A 19,191-nucleotide genomic window follows, 5' to 3' on the forward strand; every position below is an offset into this window, starting at 1 on the left:
GACCTTCCTTCTAAAACAAAAATTTGGAAAAATACATTATAATGGAACCCCTCCTCTAAACACACACAGAGAAAACATTTCACTTTGAATATAAAAGCAGCAACTCACAACAAGTGCCAGGCTGGATTTCTTTCTTTCTTTCACTTCCATCATATTACATTGGAGATGTTCCTTGTGGGCACTCAGCACTACTGAAGCAAGGTTATCTCATGGCCAAAGAATGGTCACAATTCAATATTGAACGCTGCACCATCTGGAAGAGAAAGTGAGCAGCAGAGCCATCAACCCTACGTAGGGTCACCCTGCTGTGGGGACACCCAGTGTCATTGTCCCCTGCCCAGGAGCCGTGATAGAGGAGACGACCACAAGTGAAGGTGAGCAAGGCCCCACAGCTCTTGATTCTAAAGCTAAATTCTGTGGTTGGGTAAATCTTGTTCGGATATCTGTATAATATTGTACCTTTCTTTTGCTTATAGTGTTAAATGTTAACCCGAGGCAAAAATGTAGGTTATGGCATAATTTATTAAGAAATCAATACCATATTCCCCAGTAATGGCACAAACACTACAGCTTATAATAGCTTTACTGTAGTACTGTATTTTTTTATCATTACTTTCCAATATGATAACGCTTGTTCTAAGGTCAACAGACGTCACATGGTCAGGTAAATATTCTGAAAAGAGCGAGTTGCCAGAGTGGGTGCAGCAAGGTGGGATGATGCCCCCTCCAAAAGAGCTCCTATCAGAAGCGTGCTGCAGGCCCCTGCTTTCTGCCCTTAACAGCGTTATGCCATGTGGAATCCTGATGGCTTGTTGAAGGTTTTTCTGCAAAACCTCTCCTCTCAGAACTAGGCTCTAGTTCTTTAATTTACCAAGGCATCTCCAGCTACGTGCAGAGCACACAACAAGCAGCCCTGTATCCCCAGAACGTGCACCATAAAGCACAAACTTTACAATTTATTCCTTTCTTTTACTGGTTGCCTCATTAGTGGCTAGGTTGTCCATCGTGCACGATGCAAAACCATAAACCAAGGAGCTGCAAAGGCACTTGGTGCATGCAGCTGGAGCAATGAAGAATGTGCTCAATGAGATTACACTAACTTTATATAACTTATTAAAATAAATATCAAACTTTGTTTTGCCTCATTCAATTTTTGATGTTAATTAAGTAAGCACAAGCATAAGAAAGGAAATTGGATTTGCTACTTAAGGAACTTCCAATAAAGCCATGGACGTTAGTGAGATGAGTTTCTAATAAACATTAATAAGTGTCTATATAACGAGCAGTGCTTGTCTTTAAGAACATTGGATTTTTCTCACAGGATACGGACAGCAATAAAATACATTTGCAAATATGAAGATGTATTACAGGCACATTTTTCACTACCAGTCTTAACCAGCCTCAGATCCCAGCTTTCCGATTCTGTGACCTTGGGTACAATCCTGGGCCAAGAAATTTAAAAAACCATTTTAAAATTCATACAAACGTAATTTAGGAACAGCACCGGCTAGATGGGAACTTTAGACAAGATTTTTACAGTGAATAATGCTTTTCTTTGTCCATATCAGACAAATTTAATGTTGCTACTACATTTGACATCAATCACCCAGTCATGAGCAGCCACATCCTTGCTCAGCCTAATGACAGCAGGGAAAGGTGCGCAGCCCGAGCAGCGCGGCTCTGCATATGGAAACTCAGTGGCAGCCAGGGCTCTGATTTCTACCTTTCCTGCTGCAGCCAGAAGAAAGCCATTACAGCCAAGAAGGGACACATCTCCCTCACCATTATGCTCATTTATTGCTCCTAAGATTGGATGTTTTCTAAGAAATCCACAGCTGGGCAAGAGCCTATTGCCAACGCACAGGATAATGCTTGGAGCAGATTTTGTGCGTCTGCTGCCCTTGCATTTGGCAGCTGGGATCAGTGACAGATGCACAAGGAGAAGAATTGTGGAGCAAGATGGTGACATTTTCACATCACCTTTGGAGCATAAAATGCCACCTTTTAAACAGAAAGGCATTACAGGGTGCTGAGGGTGCCACTTTGCTGGTTCAAGTCATAAATCTGGTGTCAGTGACAACTCATAACAAAAGAGCAGAGCTAGTTTGGAAAAAAAGAAAAAAGAAAAAAAGAAAAAAAAGGAAACCTTTTCACTAAAACAGAAAAAAAAATGCTTGTAATCCCCATTTTCACTAGAAAAGGTTATATTTTAGCATGCATTTCCATTTGAGACTGCTGCTAGTCTAACAATGTTATTTCTGATACCATCCCTGGTTAGCAGACTGTCCTGAAGCACTCATGTCCTCATTCAGGACAAAATAAACAACTTCATCTGAGGAGCACCATGCCCAAACCAGCCTCTTCCACAAGCTTGTTTTCCTCCTCCCCAGAGGCCCATCTGCCTGGGAGGCCACGTTCACTGAGCTCCAGGGATCTGGTGGCTGTATGGGTGAGGAGCAGCCGCTCTGTGAGCTTCCATTACAAGAGCAGGGAAAGGGGCAGCCTCTGCACAGCCATCAGACCGAGCAGTAGCACTCCTCGCAGACATCTAGCACCATTTTCTGCCCCTGCAGTGTGGCCTGTTCATTATTTCACTGTTCAAATACGCTCAAAGGCTGCTGGGATGGCTGCATACGTGTACTTGGGGTTACAGCTTGTTCAGACAGTTATTCCACCCAAAGAAAACCCAACAGCGGTTCACTGAGGGCACGACTGGTAAAATTCAGCCTTAGTAAAACAAACTGCTGTGCTGCAATTAGTGGTCAGACAATCACCAAATCAAATACGTTCTGGTAGCAGAAACACTTCTGGCACAGACTTGCCCACTGGCACCAAAGTTACTGACTTCAAATACGTGAATTTGTTTGCCCATAATTAATATGATGTATCTCAACCCATTCAAAATAACAACTGTATCCCTTCCTGGTAATGAAAAGTGATTAATTTTCAATTATAGTAAGCATCCAATTTTTCACAGTGCAGCACTGGTCTATCTCTAACAGTCTAATTACAGACATTAAAAGTTCCTTATAATTATTGTAGGAAGATCAGTGGAATTAAAACTATTGGTTACTTGCCGCTGTTATTACATTTGCTCTAATGTAGCCAAAGCTTAAATTTATGTTGGAGCTGCCAGCCATTTCATCAGTCTCTTTCTGTGACTTGTTTAGAACAACTGGTTTTATTTCACGGTCTCAGTAACTGTTCCAACAGGTCTATTAGCGGTTTGGCACTCTACGTTTTGTAAAGCTTTAATTAAGTGAAACAAGCTAAAAATCACTAATATGTGCCTTTAGCAAAGTAGCAATGTAATTATCTCATTTAACAGATAACTACTTGTATTTCATTTTTCAAAGCACAAAGAGGAAACTAGCTCTAAATGTCACTTTTCAGGCTCATTAAACTCACCGGGGAAATATCAAATTAGAGATTTCCACTACAAATACTATGGTAAACTCTACGAGCTGATATGAACAACACGAGTATTTGGGGAAGGGACAAGCATTAGAAAACAATCTATTTTGCAAAATAGATGTTAGTTGCATATTTACAAACATCTTTTTATTGCAGCATCAACGAAAATTTGAGTCCTTTTTAAAAGAATCCAAAACTCCAAACCTTACATTGCTCATATTTTGTCATATCAAGAATTTTATATTCAATAGCCAAGCCTTTTTTTCTTACACTCTCTAATCATCTTTTTTTTTTTTTTCTTTGCTAAGTCACCTTTTCTAAGTCACTCTTTCTGAACTGCCTAAGAAGTGCCTGCAGTGAGAAATTAATGCAGAAGCAAGCACACAGTCTGGAGAGATGATGCACTTGTTCTTGCATCTGATGCAGGCACTAACACGGACATGATCACCTGCCATAACCACTGCCATCTCAAACCAAAATATTTACATGGGAACCTGAGGCCCATACTGAAAACTTCTCCTGCAGTAACCATAGAACAATACATAGATGGCCACTTGTTCACTTGCACTACCAGCTTGATACTCTTAGATGCTGGTCATGTTTCCATAAATGAAGCCTTAACCTTCTACTGGCATTTATTTCAGTTCAAGCACAGTTGTATCTGCCCCACTCAAAATTGCCCTTGCTGATGACAAAATTGATATATATCATACATATAACATATATAACATACAGATCATATCATAATATATGCATGGCATATAATGGTTATGGAAAGTCTGAGATGTCACCACCCCAAAAGATGTCAATCATCTGGGAAGAGCCATGGGAACCTGTGGCAAACCCAGTAACAACAGCTTTACCTCCATGTATGTATTATAACCATACCCTAAGGTAGCTTCAATGCTTTTCTACCTAAATTGTGCACAGCGGTTGGAATCCAAAGGCAGAAAGGAAAAACATCCAGCTGACGGCTAAAGGTCTTTGACCAATCCTACAGAAAAAAATAGCCCTCTGCTCGGTTGCCTGTCCAGCCAACCCACTTCATTCTTCATTCCTCTCTGAACACTGTTGCCCATCCTATTAACAGCACTGTCGGAGCCCGGCTGGCTCCAGGAGCCTGTGCAAGCCACTGGGACTGGCTGAATCCATCCTCCTGGAGCTGGTCTGGCAGGGCAGAATCGATGAGGTTACACCAGGGATGCATTTGGCTTGGTGCAGTGCACTCGCTGGGGTATTTCTTGGAGAGCAGCCACAGGCTTCAGAGTAAACACACAGAAATGGCACTGCGTTACAATGCATTTGTATTCTGTTGTGTTTCTTATTGTGCATTATAATATGGCTTATAAGCCAGCTGTAAATAAAGTTGAAGCAATAAAGCTTGACTGATTGATTGATGCATCACCATTTTTAGGGTCCATTGCACAAACTATTTTGATAGTTGAAGCCCATAAAGTATAATGTCTGTGCTAAAAGTGACACAATGAAGAAGATGATGCACCTGCTTCAATTTCAGCTTTGAGTCATTATTTAGAGCTGGGGGTCTAGGAGTTGCAAAATACTGCCTTTCTTGTTCCCTACTGGTTCACCAGAAGATAAATGTCTAAAACCAAGGACCCCGGGCACACAATAATAAAAACCTTTTTAGAGTCTAGACCCTTCCACTAGTTAAAGGAAACCTATTCCCATTTTTCTGTTAGGAAAAAAAATGGGATGCGGTTTCCCAGTGGCAGAGATCAAGATTTTTATTTATATTAAAAACACAGGATTGATAAGAAGAAAACCTTTCACAGACGGGACCAGTGGGATGAGGGGTAGATCTGACCCCAGCACGCTGCAAAAGAGAGCAAGACCAGCCATTTCCCCATGGATAGACACTGCTGTAAAAGCCAAACTGCCAGCAGAGTGGCTGCCACCTGCAGCATGGGGCAGAGGGGAGCATAGACATCACACTCCTGCCATTCTCAGGCAGAGCTTGCCACTATCACCTGCACCTATAAAAGTTATCCCCAACTTCTGCCACCTTTATCAGCACCACAACCCTGAGGTGGAGGCGTGAAGAAGCAAAGGAGGATGGTCCTCCTCTGCAGTTGGTAACTCCAATGGGGTAGAGCTTTCACATTCATTTCATTTGCCATTCTTCTCTTTTGCCCTACTCTGCGAAGAGCAGCAACATTAGGACAATGTGGGGGAATATGAATGTCATGCATTGAGTCAAGCCTGCGCCTTTCAGCATCAGCAGGACCTCAGCAATGGATGTTGCAGGGGAGGACACCTGGCAGGACAATGGGATTGCTGTTTGGTAGGAGTTCTACTTAGCCACGGCCTCTTGCTTTTCACAGCAGTCAGCGCTAGGTGCAAGAGAGGTGGGAAGAGGAATGAAATGAAAGAGGACTGAAATCAAGACTTTATACACAGACCATAAAGAAATTTACCTTGAAATGAACCTTTCCCAAGCAAGATCATCAAATATGTTTTATTCTTTTTTTCTGTTGCATTTCTAGCATACCTGCTTGTATCTACAGAGACTGTAGGTAGCATGCTTTGTATTTGTGGGGATGTGGCTTGGATATCAAGTGACCAAATAGCACCGGAGAAAGGTTAAGGAGTGTGACCTATTGAACACTAACCTTCAACTGCTCTTGCAGGAGATACATTTTCCCTCAAGGAAAATAAGTAACCTTTGAACCTCAAACCTTCATATTTATTTTCTGCCTTCTGACAAAGTTTCAATAGAATGGTCCTGAACAGATCAGGTTTGCTTCACCCCTCTGATCAGACTGGGGTACATCTGGCTGTATTCTGCCCTTTGTACTCTCACACAGGAAAGCCAGATTCCATAATCTCTCACTGGCAACAACTCAAGACGAGAAATAAGCCTTATTATTTCAGCCATCATACCAGAGTGCATGAAGATCAGAACCTTAGCAGTGCAGAAGTTAGTTGATCCACCATAACACCACCACAAGAACTGGTATCTGTGTGTATTACCTGCAGGGCTGCACCACAAAGCAATGGCAAACATCCATTTGGATCAACGACTCCTGCTTAGAAAATAAGCATCCTGGATTAACCTTGGGCATTTGCACAGCAGCAGGAGACTATAATCCTGAAGCAATGTTCTTCTCCACTGACATTATCTCTTAATTTTTACCCACTGCAGATTAAACTTAAATCTATCAGGCAGAGAAACCCTGTACATGATTCTTCACTTTGTTGTCACCGGAGTTGTCACTAAAAGCTTTACTTCAGAGGGATTCAAACTGAGATTCTCCTTGCATCCCAGCAATAAGCCATACTCCTTATTTCAAAAAAGATTATAATACAGCTCTAAGTTGTATCCATCAAAATACTGCATCCATCCTTTTTTCCCTTCTCTGATGCACTCCTCAATTGCCCCATGGTTTGTTGGTCTCAGCACAGCACTGTACCATCGACTCAAAAATGCTGCCCAAAATTCCTACCTGGACTGCAAAATTTCCGTGTTTTCTTCAGCCAGATTACAAACTACTCCTGATATTCTTGTGGCAGCTCACGTATGCAAGCAGATTTCTCCCTCTTATTTAAAGCCCAGGCTTCCCGCAAAAGCGATCCTTTTTTGTTTCTGTGGGCAAATGCCCACTAAAGGAGCATTCTGCTCATCTTCACCTACAGGAAACCTCATGAAGATGTGAACCTCCAGCTACAACTCGCTGTTACCTCACTCCCTTTTTGAACTAGCAGTGCAAAACAATAAAAAAAGTAAACGCAATCCCTCTGTCCCAGAAATAGCGCCAGGCAGAGCCCATCCCTTAGATGCCATAGAAGATTTCCTGTGGGTCTCAGCATCAGAAAGCTCAGGATCTCTTAGCTAAGTATCGCAGCATACATGGTATGGAAAATGCCATACTGTTTTAAGAGTGCTACAACGCCTTAACACAATGGAGCAGATAAAAAGGAGGACTGCAGCTTTAACTTCACATCTCTGGCTTTTGTTGGCTGAAGCCAGATCCTTAGTGTTATTTTAATGCGGCAGCAAAGAACTGCATTTAATACATGATAGGCTCAAGATGCTTCTCTCTTTTTTTCCTCCTTTTTTTATATCTGTGCTGAATATCCAGCGTGTAATTGAAAAAGGAAAAGGAGCTGCTTGTTTGCTGCCTGATCTAGGAATGATTAAAGGTAGAAGTTTTTCAGACATTACTGACAAAAAGGGTATAGTTAAAGCTGCTTTAAAAAAGAGAGCCTTCATAAAGAGCCAGTACTCAAACCACTATTAAAAGCATCATGCTTGTTAAAACCTGTAAAAAGGCAGGAAATCAGTGAGTGAAATGCAGCTTCTTCACCAATTACTGAAAGGAGTGTACACCTTAAAGCACTCTTTGAATTGTGCCGGAGCAGCCTCTCCGCCTCTCCCCCTGCCGCCAGCGCTGCGCACGTGTCCGTGTGTCTGGCTGCCTCAGCCCTGTGCCAGGCCATTCATTGGTACATTAGCGCTGGGGGGAGCGGAGGGGGCTGCAGTGCTGCACCAAGTTCACTTCTCGCTTGTTGTTTGCGACCCATTTACAGCTGAACGCCTCTGAGCAGAGACAGCTCTAAATGACTCTCTCCACCTCTTCACCGAGCCACTTGTTTTTGTCATTTCTTTCTCTTTTTTAAAAAATCCAAAGGAAATAATTGATAAACCGAACGCCATCCACCTTAAAGGCAAATGCATATATCCACCTGGTTAAAATTCCTCCTCTTTCTATTTTCCATCTCCCTACATCCATTTTGCTCGGCGCTGTTTAAACAATACTTCATCAAATGCAGCCCGAAGCAAATAAAAAGCACAGTAGAGTAAATAAAAAGTAAAAAAAAAAAAAAAAAAAAAAAAATCGCAGGCTGGAGGGTAAGTACTTTTATTCCTGTACTTTCATTGCCTGGGGAATTATTATTCCATTGCAGGTTTCAGGAAGGGGGAGGGAGTGGGGGGGGGGGGGGGGGGGGGGTGAAAGGACAGCCATGTTATTCGCAAAATGGATTGCTCCTCTCACTGCTTTTCACTCCTCTGGGTTCTCAAGAGTCCACTGATTACAACAAAGTGTGGCCATCTATTCCGTCTTATTGACAAAGGTCCTTAATTACTGCTGCACCAGTAATACCTGCTATTAAATTCTGCTAAACAGAGGCTGCAAATTAGCCGCGGATCCCGGTAACCTTTTGTGTGTAATTACAGGCAGTGGGACTGACGCCGGGGCTGCAGCACTGACCCGAGTCACAGCGATGGGAAACCTTTGTTTATCACCTGTGGTGGGGGCCAAAATGGGAAATTAAAAGCTCTCCATCAGCGGAAGGCCTTCAGGAGCCCTGGAAAGTAACAGGAAGGCAAAAAGCAAACTGCTCTATATTTATAACCGACTTCTTCAATCGCTATTTAAACTCGCAGCTCATTAACCTGGGAGGCTGCTCCAGCACGCAGCCATGCAAAGTTTAAAATGGCAAAAATTTAGCTTGTCTTTCCGAGGTGTTCTGTATTTCATCAGAGCCTTCAACCTGCATTTAAGAGCCGGTCGGATGCAATTGCTGACTATAAGCAGGAGCCAAGCCCTGCCACGCACGCACGTTTGGCATTTCTCTGTGGGAAGGTGTATGTCGTGTAGGCCTGGGGCTGGCCGCCATGCCTGCAGGTGTCTGGCAGCACTCAGGCTGCAGTGGACTTTCCCCTGGTGCCCTGTGTCCATCACAGCATTGCTTCACTCCTGTACCCGCCCTACAGATAGCAGCACCCTCACCACCAGTGCTTCTGCCTCTCCGCTCCTGTGCTGATCTTATGGAATGAGATTCTTAGTCTTAGGGACTAAAAGAGCCTTTAGAACTAAGTGAGGGTCTGCATGGGAGGCAATTTCTTCTCTATGGGCTTTTCAGGATCGGATGAATCAGCTTGCCAAAACCATCTCCATTGCCAAAACTTGCCAAACCTTCATAGAATCAGAGCATCATTAAGGTTGGAAAAGACCACTGAGATCTAATCCAGTCCCACCGTGCCACTGCCCATGTTTCTCAGTGCCACATCTCCGTGGCTCTGGAACACCTCCCAGCACAGTGACCCCATCACCTCCTTTCATTCCACACTGGGCATTTTTTACCCAAAACACCTCTCTGAAGAGAACAAGATTGTAAGGCATCTTACTCGTAAAGCGAGCAGGAGATACCTCGATTTTCAAAAGAATAATGCTTCCAGCTGTGCTAGTTAGAGGATTTTAAATTTTATGTCTATATTAAATTAATAGAATACAGCTGCATTTTATTTCTAACACAATGTTGTATTACAGTATAGCATGTTAAATCTAACTATTACTACTGAGATGCAAAACGATGTGAAAATAGTGTATTTTTCCTTAACAGTAGAATAAGGATAGCTGAGATCATACAAAGGATTTATATCCTCACATCCCCAAACTTTTGTTAATTCAAGCTTTCCTGACCTGCTCCCCAGCACATCTGCATTTCCTCCACACCCTGCCCCGCACTGCCCTTGAAGAACAAGTCTCATGTCCTCAGAGAGGAGGATCTGAGCATCTATGAGTGGGTATCAGGTGGGCATCTGTGTGATGATGCCACAGAGAAAGGCATTAACAAACTGCAAAGTGCAGGATTCGTGCATTCGTGTTGTTCTAGCTGACCATTAAGAGCACTTCTCAGATTATGTTTTTTTGAGAGGCAACTAAGTAATCCTGTCTTTTACAAGAGGAAGGTTTGAGAACAATTAGTTTTTCTGGGTCTCGAGGACTCTGGTACAAACCCTGCAATCCTCACACCAGCAGCACTTCCACTTCTCCCAGCAGGTGGGAGCTTCTGCTAAGAAATTCCCACTAATTTGAGGGCCAGCCTGGGTCCTCTGGCTGCTATTCTCATCTCTCCTCTCTAACTCTGCACAATCAAATGCCAGGCTCTGAAGTTCTTTAATGCTTTATATGGGCTCATTTCTGCAAGTTACCGAACAATCAGGGTAGAGTGCACAGCACTTTGCAGTTCTGAGGCACAGATGAGGTTCCCTAAGGATTAAATTTGATTCTGTCCAGAGGTCTAGAACTAGACTCATTCCACCCCTGAAGTCCCACTTAAGCATTATTTTGAAGGCATTAGCAATATTAAGGCTAGGTATTTCTCAGTCTTTAAGGATGTAGCAGCAGAGCACTGCAGCACCATATAATAGTCGCAGAGACATAACTCCCAGCCTTTCTCCAGACAGAAGCCAAGGCCAAATGGCCAATCTGAAAACATAAACCTGATCCTGCACACTGAACGTCCAAGCAGCCATTCTGGCCCCATCCTATCTCTATGTGCTATCAGCAACAGAGTCACCCTGCCCAAACTCTGCTCTGGGAGATAGATGCTCAGTCTGTAGGTGTTAGCCGTGGCATTTCTATTTACAGGGGAAAGAAAAAAATAGAGGAAAAGATACCAGATCATAATGGCAAAGCCAGGATACTCCAGGCCCCAGGATAGATAGGGTACAGCACACAGCCAGCAGATTCATTGTTGTGGTAACATTACTCCTCCAAGTATATAAATGTGTATTTCTGCAGCAAGGAGATCTGTCTGTTAGGTTCACATCTTTGAGCAGATTATATTTATCTTGGGGTTGTAAGGGAAAAAAAAATGCATTGCTGACAATGCTTAAGCTGCTCATGTCATAATCACTTGAAATCTTAAAGCCCAAGCTCCTTTGTACTTGTGAGAGGCTCTGCTGACCTCTCTCTATTTACTTTAGAAAACAAACTAGCTCTCTTGGATTCAGAAAAGAGTTTGAAAATGAGGTCTGGAGGTTTTAAACCCAAAAGACAAAAAGAAATCATAGTTCATTAGCTTTTAGAGTAAAAGTTGGTGGTGTTTTTTTTTCCATTGATTCATTTTTAGTGAGCACTTAGTATTTTATAGCATGTGGGCTTAGCAATATCAGAAATAATCTCATAGAAGTGTATTACATTTTTGCACAGCCTCATGCAATAACAATACTGTGCAACCTGAGAATTATTACAGGAGAATGGCTTTTTAATTAACATTAGTATGCGTTACTAAGAGATGTTGTAAACATAAATCAGCTGTTTTAACTCCCCTTACAACATTCACTTAGCATTAGATTCTGCTTTAGGAGAAACTCTCCATGACCCTGTACTAAGTCACTGAATAAATATGGCAGACACCAAAGGAGCTGCCAGAAACTGAGAGATGAGACCTTCCTTATATTTCCTGTGAATATTTGCATCCCTAACAAGCTTTTAATCAAAAAAGAAAAATGGATTCCATTGTGCTACATAATAAATACAAAATAAAAAAACATACATTCTTTTCTGACTACCTCTTAGGAACAATGTCAAGACTTGCCAGAGGATTGTGTTATCTAGAAGTTCCTACAGTAGCAGATATTCATGTTGTTCCCCTGGGGGTAGCTGCCATCCCTTTAGTTTTGGACACCTACCCAGCCCTTCTAGAGGCATAACCAAAAGGTGCATCCAGGCAGTGGTTCCTTCCATCCTGACCCACGAGCTGCTCCCCAAAACTTCCTTCTCTTCCCTTTGAGAGCACTGACAGTCCCAGAGATAAGTTTAGAGACAACATTTAATTTTTGGACAGTTTACAGCATGCTAAGCTGATCACAACCTATTAAGCTCATAGTGGGGAATATTTTTAACAGAGTCGCCTTAGGTGTTTTCCATCTGTGCTGACCTCTTTTATCCTTTCATTACAGGCACTCATTTGAAGGGATGACCTGAACCTCACAGAGCTCCTCTGGGAGATGCCTTCTGGAGCCTTTATCAGCTCAGGGTTGGAACACCCAGCACCACCTTTTGCAGTGGCACCTCCGAGCAGCACTTGGGACTCCTCATATGAACGCTTTATAACACACAGTTGAAACAGCAGAACTCTCTGCTGACATTGGAGGACTGCACCAATGATCTGAGAAGCAGGGCTTGCTGCAGAACTCCCATAGCAACTATTGCTCCACACAGACATTGGAACAACTCCACCTCACATCACCTTTGGGACATTCTGAGGCCACAGTTAGCTGTCCTTGTCACTGTCACCTGCCCTTTATTCAGTGCCTGAGTCAGAAACTCATCCTCCGTGAGCAGCCTTTATATTAACATTTACTGAGTGCACTTTAAAATGTTAAAATGCAATCACAAGTTTCCAGACCAGAACAGGGGTTTGGGTTGTTTGGTTTTTTTTTCACTTAAAATGCCCTGAAATCCCAGAAGACACTGTAAAAATATGTGGAACTCCACAGCTCCAATGGCCAACACAAGCATTTTCTAAATTGCTTGCCTATCAAAATCATATTTGGAATTGTGTTCTGTAAGTATGTGCAAAATTTACATTACAAAAGATGCAGTGTGACACGAAAAAAAAAGAGTTACTACAACAGTTCTGAAACAGTGCAGTGTGGAAAAGGGGCCTCCAAGGATTATTTTTATTGCCCCTAGGACTCCTGTTGAGAAGTGCCTCAGGATGACAGTGGAAAACCTACAATTAAATATTTAAATCACCGTAACAGCATTTCTTAAGGAAAAAGAACTTCAAGAGACCTCTTTAGAAATCGAGTGCTCCCTTGTAACATTACACATGCTAGTGAAATAATTTTAAAATAAAAGGGTAATCTAAATTTTATATTGCCCTGAATGTAATAAGCTCTGGGTGAGAACAGTAATGTTGCAGTAAAATATGAAAGTGCAATGCGTTTTCTGATTACATCAGGGTTTTCTATTTGCCACTTTAATCCTTAGAATTCAGCTGTTCCCTCTTTGGTCCTTTTACATCATCCTTAGCTAATCTGTCAAACATTTCAGACAGCCAAACCAATTTTCAGATTGTTCGGGACTTTGCCACAAGCACCGTGTTCTGTTAATAAGATTTTCATTTGGAGTGATGCCATGTCATCCATGTTTCCTATCGTATATAAATACTGAAGTTTAATGGCTTCAGGTTTTGTTTAATGTTAACATCAACAATCAAAAAAAGGGAGGTTCTCAAACGCCAAGCCCCATAGTGAAATGCACTGGTGACAGCTATTTGCAAGGTTAATGTTGTGGAAAACAACATCCATCTTTGAAACAGTTTCATTAGCCCCATACAGCTGACCTCTCCACATAATGTTGTCAAAAGTGACGTGCATCAGATTATTGGGAATATGGAGATCAATAAATATGCAACACCAGCGCTCAGAACGCTCCTGGCATCATAGCCATACAAACGCCATCTAACATCCCAAAGAGTAGCTGTCATCTGTCAAATCTACTAGCAAATAGACAGGCTTAAGGGGAAAGCTATCGGTAATGGTAAAATACAGAAGTAAAGATGAATTAGGGAGTACAAAGTCAAGGCCCTGATACATTACGGTTCCAAAAGGAAAACTCCAGATAAACACTTTCGACCAACGACTTGCCTTATTTGTTGTGTTCAGTGTAAACCTCTTCTGTGTGGCAATACGTTTCCCAGAGCAGTTTCATGCGCCCATTTTGCCCTTTTGGAGCCACGTGCTCAGCAGTGCTGTGCCCCAGCCCACCCGGTCACTCACCAACCCGTGGTCCAACACTGGTCCCCTCCACTCACAGCATCCCAGGTTTGCAAGGAAAGCCTCTGGAGAAGTTGTTAAGGAACTTGGATGGATGCAGTATACTCCACAGAGGTCAGCGTTTCTTGATAATAAAAAATAGAAAAATACACGTATTAACATGGCTTATTAATTTCAGATGAATTCTGTAGGCTAAAAGCGATGGAACTCAACAGCAGACAGAGACATAATGTGTTTGTTATCATCTGTGTGCTTTGGTTTCAGGTCCCGTGAGCTTAGGCTACAGAGCGATGGTAAATAACAGAATTAGAGAGAGGTTTGGTAGCTGATCTCAAAGGGGAGAAAGAGCACCCAGGAACTCGCATGCCTGAGCTCTCATTAATTGCAGCACTCGAGGGAAATGAAGCTCCCTCCTACCTGCTCTTTGACTGTCAACATTTGGTAAGGGGAGATGCCTGACATTTTTCTTCTGCTTTGTATGTATCACGTTGTTCTCGTCATCGTTTCCTAAATAATTGGTAGTAATCCTCAGCTCGTTGCAAGTGCTGGCATGGCTGCCACAGTGGTGGAATTTTGCAATAAATCAGCAGTTCCAATCAATCCCTGAACGAGGGCTGAAAACTCCCCCAAAACTCACAGTGCTTAATGCTGAGAAGGACACACCTGCAAACAGCTCCTCCTCAGCTAAATATGTACACTGAAGTGTTACCTTCTTACTCGAGGACACGCTGTCCAATTAAAGAGATAACAAATTGGGTTTTTGGTGGTTTTTTTTTTCCTTATATGTTTTTAAAAACAACAGTCATGCTGTGGAAGAAGAGAACAAACAGAAAGCAGAAAGGTATTTTTGAAGTATATAGTTACAAGGTGCTTGGCTGATAATTTGCAACCTTGGTACACAACATACCTTTTAGCAAGGCTATTTATTTCTCAGGGAGAATGCTACAGTACTTAGGATAAAGGCCTCTGTTGGACCTCTTCATCAATAGCAAACCTTTAAGCACAGCACATTTCATAAATAGGAGTTCCACTAACACAGACTTCAAAAGGATAGAACCTGATAATTCAAAAATAGAGCTATATTAAGTGTTCCAACAGTCCATCCATAAAAGCAGCCTCCAAACGCCTCCTCTGTGCAGCATGACAGTCTATTAGAATAATAGCAGGGGAAAGCATAATTACAAGTAATCATTGGCTGGAAAGGAGCTAGTTGTTTTTGTAGAGTAAAATGCCTTACTGAACCCAGCAGAAAATGCAGCGCTGGTTCTAGCAGGGAGGGCAAGTAGGCACAGAAAATAATCAGAGCACGCTTCTTGAGCGATCCAGCTTTACTTTTTAAGCCCTTATGTCAGTCTTGATATTCTCCCAGTGAATCACACTTAGTTTGCTGCCACTTTTTTAGTTCCCCTATTTTTGCTGTTGGCCAAGTAGTGACTTTCCTCCTGCTGGAATTTCAGCTTAGTTTGGTGAGATATGTGACTTAATGACTTCATTCTTGCCTGCGTGAGTTACCTCAAAACATTCTAAGATGAAACATCTTCCACCACCCATGATTTTTAACCTACATCAGAATGTCTACTGCAGATTGTAAAGGTGGTGGTACAAGAAAGTTCACAAGGGATTCATAGAATCACAAGGAGATCATAGAATCGTTAAGGTTGGAAAAGACCACTAAGATCATCAAGTCCAACCCTCAGCCCATCAGCATTCTCCCCCCATTCCCATAGATGTAGAACCTGGCTATCTTGTCTTCAAAAGCAAAGAATTGCACCCCAGTGAATTGCATTTCCATTTGTAGCTGAGCTCCAGAAAACCCAGTTCTGAGAGCTTCGTTTCTCCTTCTTCTAAGTGATTTCTCATCAATCCCACTTCTTTTGTGCCCCCCAGCCTTACAAGTGTCTCAGCCTTTATGCTCCGCCATTAAGACATTTGGAGATCTGCTGCTGACTTCAGCCAAAGTAGGCTTATGAGTTCTACTCCCATGTACTATCCATATGGATCCATGTACGGATGTTCTTGTTAGAGTTGTATCTCTTGATGACCTATGTATTGCAGCAGCCTGTTGCACCACGTTTTGGGAGACACAGAGGAGGTGGCTCCCAAAGGACCTCCTCAGAGAGGAGGTGGCTGAGGAATACAGAGTGCTATTTTGGAGCTATTTCCCTCAGCTTCCCTGCCATTGCAAAAAATTAACAATTTCCCCTCATAGGAAGAACACTCCGGGTCAGATAAAGCACAAGAACACGCCTGGGCCAATTAAGCAATTATAATTATACCATCAACTGCCAATCATTTTATTTATTGTGCTATTCCAGGTACAGGAGCAGCACCTCTCTTGTAGTCATCATGTAGAAAACACCTCTGCAGACCAGCCTGTATTCCCTTCCTCTTGTGATAATGCTTTCAAGTTGAAAACCTCTTTTTGTGAGGACAGTCCCATTATAAAGTGATATGCTTCATCACAGCCAGCACACTGAAACCAAAAAGTTTCAATGTTCATTACATTACCTAGTCTTAACAACGAAATACAAACCAATTTTAATCAATATGTAGTAATAAATAAATATTAAGGAACTACACCACTGATGCACAGGTAGCCTAATTAAAGTAACAGCATTTGCTGCACTTACATACCTTAATTTTCCCTACAAAATCCTTATTGAACCACTACTTTAAAAAAAAAATTGCATTTGCAATTAGAAACACTGAAGTTACATTATCGATTTTCTGCTAAAAACCTTTTTAGTAAACAAGCACAAACTACATTCATTAAATGTAAGTGCTTGGAGCTATGGTGTGAAATTCAATTCAGCCATTATCATGAATTACACTGATTATTGCTGTAATTATTTTCTCTTGGATACAACTGCATTTCTGTTCCTTGCTAGTTGTGTTGGACATATAACCATGTTCATTTTATAGCTAATAATACTGAACTGCAGTTTCAGCAATTACTATCACTTATACAAATCATTAAGTTAAGCTATGGGTACCTAGTATAATTAAAAAAAAAGTAAGTAAAAGATCCTTTTTTTTTTTTTTCCTTTTTTTTCTTTTTTTTCTTTTTTTTTTTTTTTTTTTTACCTCTGAAATAAGTAATGGCATTGGCAACAGAGGAAAATTACTGGTGTTAAATGACTTACGTTAGAAAAAAGTGATCACCTGTGATCCACTTTCAGTGATATTTTGGTTGCAGTGAACTCATATCCATCAATTAAAAGCCTGCCAGACCACTGTATGTTTGCCTTTACCACACAGGATACAAGGAGAAACTTTTCTCCCCCAGGGACCGTTTGCAAGCAGGCAGACCACAGCCAACATTAAACATCCTGATCATTTGATCCATTATAACCGTCTGTTTTACAAACCATATAAAAAAATGGCATCAGCAAAAAAATAGTTTTCAGTCAGAGACCCTTTTCCAAACCCAGTGTGACTACAATCAAGCTGTACTGACAGCAATCACAGAATCACAGAACCATAGGGGTTGGAAGGGACCTCTGGAGATCATCAAGTCCAACACTCAGTGGTTTCTGCTTTTCAGCCCAACAGATGCCCAAATCTCCCAGCATTTTAGGCCAAATCCATAAGTGTCAATTTCAAGTGTTGCTTGAGTAAGAAGGTCAGATTTTTGGAAAGCAGTTATTTCTATAACAGACAATGCAATAAAAGTGATGTTCTTGAAAAGCAATTATTTCTGGAATAGAGATGAAGAGCAACTGGTGAATAAGACTGCAAAACAATAAGAAAAGATATCTTGTTCAGCTCACAGTATCACAGCCAAACCGTGTTTGACAGGGAGTCTCCTGGAAGAACAAATTTTGCTACAGAGAGAACAGAGATTGTACACATCCATGCTGATATTCTGTGCTCTCTGCTATAGCCCCTGCAACCAGGCATGATGGGTTTGTTATAATTTGCCCAATAGTTACATTAAGCATCATGGATGTGCACTGCCTCAGACAGCATTCGCCAGGCTGTTTGCAAGTCACATGCATGCAGAAAAACATAGGGAAAAATCCCAGGCAGCTTTGGAGCTTTTTTCCTTTGTCAGAGGACAGAGCGTGCATTTGATCGCATGCAGGAGTGGGATAGGAACCTAAGTTTGGCATAAATGCTATGGTCTAACGAGTCTTCTACATGAACTGCTCCCGATAAAACTTGGATTAATAAGGGAAAAACAAATTTATGTGAAATGAAAAAGCAATGCTTTTTAATATTGGATTTAAAATTCAAGTTAATTTCAGCATGCACTGCTCCTCAAGCCAAGCCCATCCAAGAAAGGAGCTGTGCTTGCCCATGTATCTCTAAGCAAATCTCTGCCCAGGTGCTGCTGTTCTCAGGCTCCAACAGACTCTGCATTCTTACACCTCTTTATGCTGGTGAAGGCTACGAGTTGGAGGCACTTTTAACGAAGGAAGCATTTATGCAATGCTAGCCCTGGCTTCATTGTTCAGAGTATTTTTTTCTGTCCTTATCTTTCTTGTAGGAAATCCTGCTCAGAGCTGACTGTGCAAACATCACTTTAAATGGAAACTTCCTGACAATAAAGATCATTGGAATACAACCTAAAACAAATGTGGAACAAAGTCTTACTACGGGCACCAGTCCTGCATTAGCACATTTCTGTGGCACTGTGGCACCTGTTGTGATGTATGTATTAACAGGCATCAACAGATGTTATATAATATCTAAATATTTTTCTCCTTTTTTCTCAATAACCAAAGCCAAAAAATGGCGTAAGCCAAACAAATCCCAAAACAAAACAGCAAGATTCTCATACTTGCAGCCATTGCTGTATCTCACTGGACAATAAGTGCTGTCTCCAGGAGTGTCAGCCCTCTGTTATCAAAGTCTCCTTACCTTTTTTTGCTTATGGTTATCCAGCAGCAGTGCAAATGCTCTTCAGTGCCATGAAAATTCTGTAATGAGATAATGAATGAGAGGGTCTACTGCAGGTTACTGACAAAACTGACATGTGCTACACCTCTCTACCTGCCAGAGAAATCATTGCAACTCTCTCTACCTCAACTACCTCCATTTACAAAGGAGGAAAAGTGGTACCAGCTTATTGTCAGAGCGCTCTGAGTTCTACTAATGAGAAGTTGTGGTCTTTTCAGTGAAGAGCAGATACACAGAAGTTCCTTGCAGTTTTAGAAAAAAAACATTGGTTGTATTTTCAAAAATGAAAAATTTGTAAGAGAAACAGGTATGCTCTGAAGAAATAAAAATAACCCCTC

At 41.7% G+C, this 19,191-nt stretch overlaps 1 long non-coding RNA gene across 1 annotated transcript; it reads right to left on the reverse strand.

Annotated features, from left to right (window-relative positions):
• Positions 1-115: 115 nt before the first annotated feature.
• Positions 116-18,972, reverse strand: LOC128077655 (uncharacterized). Its single transcript, XR_008205117.1, has 3 exons — positions 18,815-18,972; positions 13,955-15,099; positions 116-253 (listed from the first exon to the last, which is right to left on the reverse strand). It is a non-coding gene; the product is annotated as an uncharacterized LOC128077655 (long non-coding RNA).
• Positions 18,973-19,191: the final 219 nt, after the last annotated feature.

The sequence above is a fragment of the Tympanuchus pallidicinctus genome, unplaced genomic scaffold (assembly GCF_026119805.1).
Source record: "Tympanuchus pallidicinctus isolate F22 unplaced genomic scaffold, pur_lepc_1.0 scaffold16, whole genome shotgun sequence".
Classification (NCBI taxonomy): domain Eukaryota; kingdom Metazoa; phylum Chordata; class Aves; order Galliformes; family Phasianidae; genus Tympanuchus; species Tympanuchus pallidicinctus.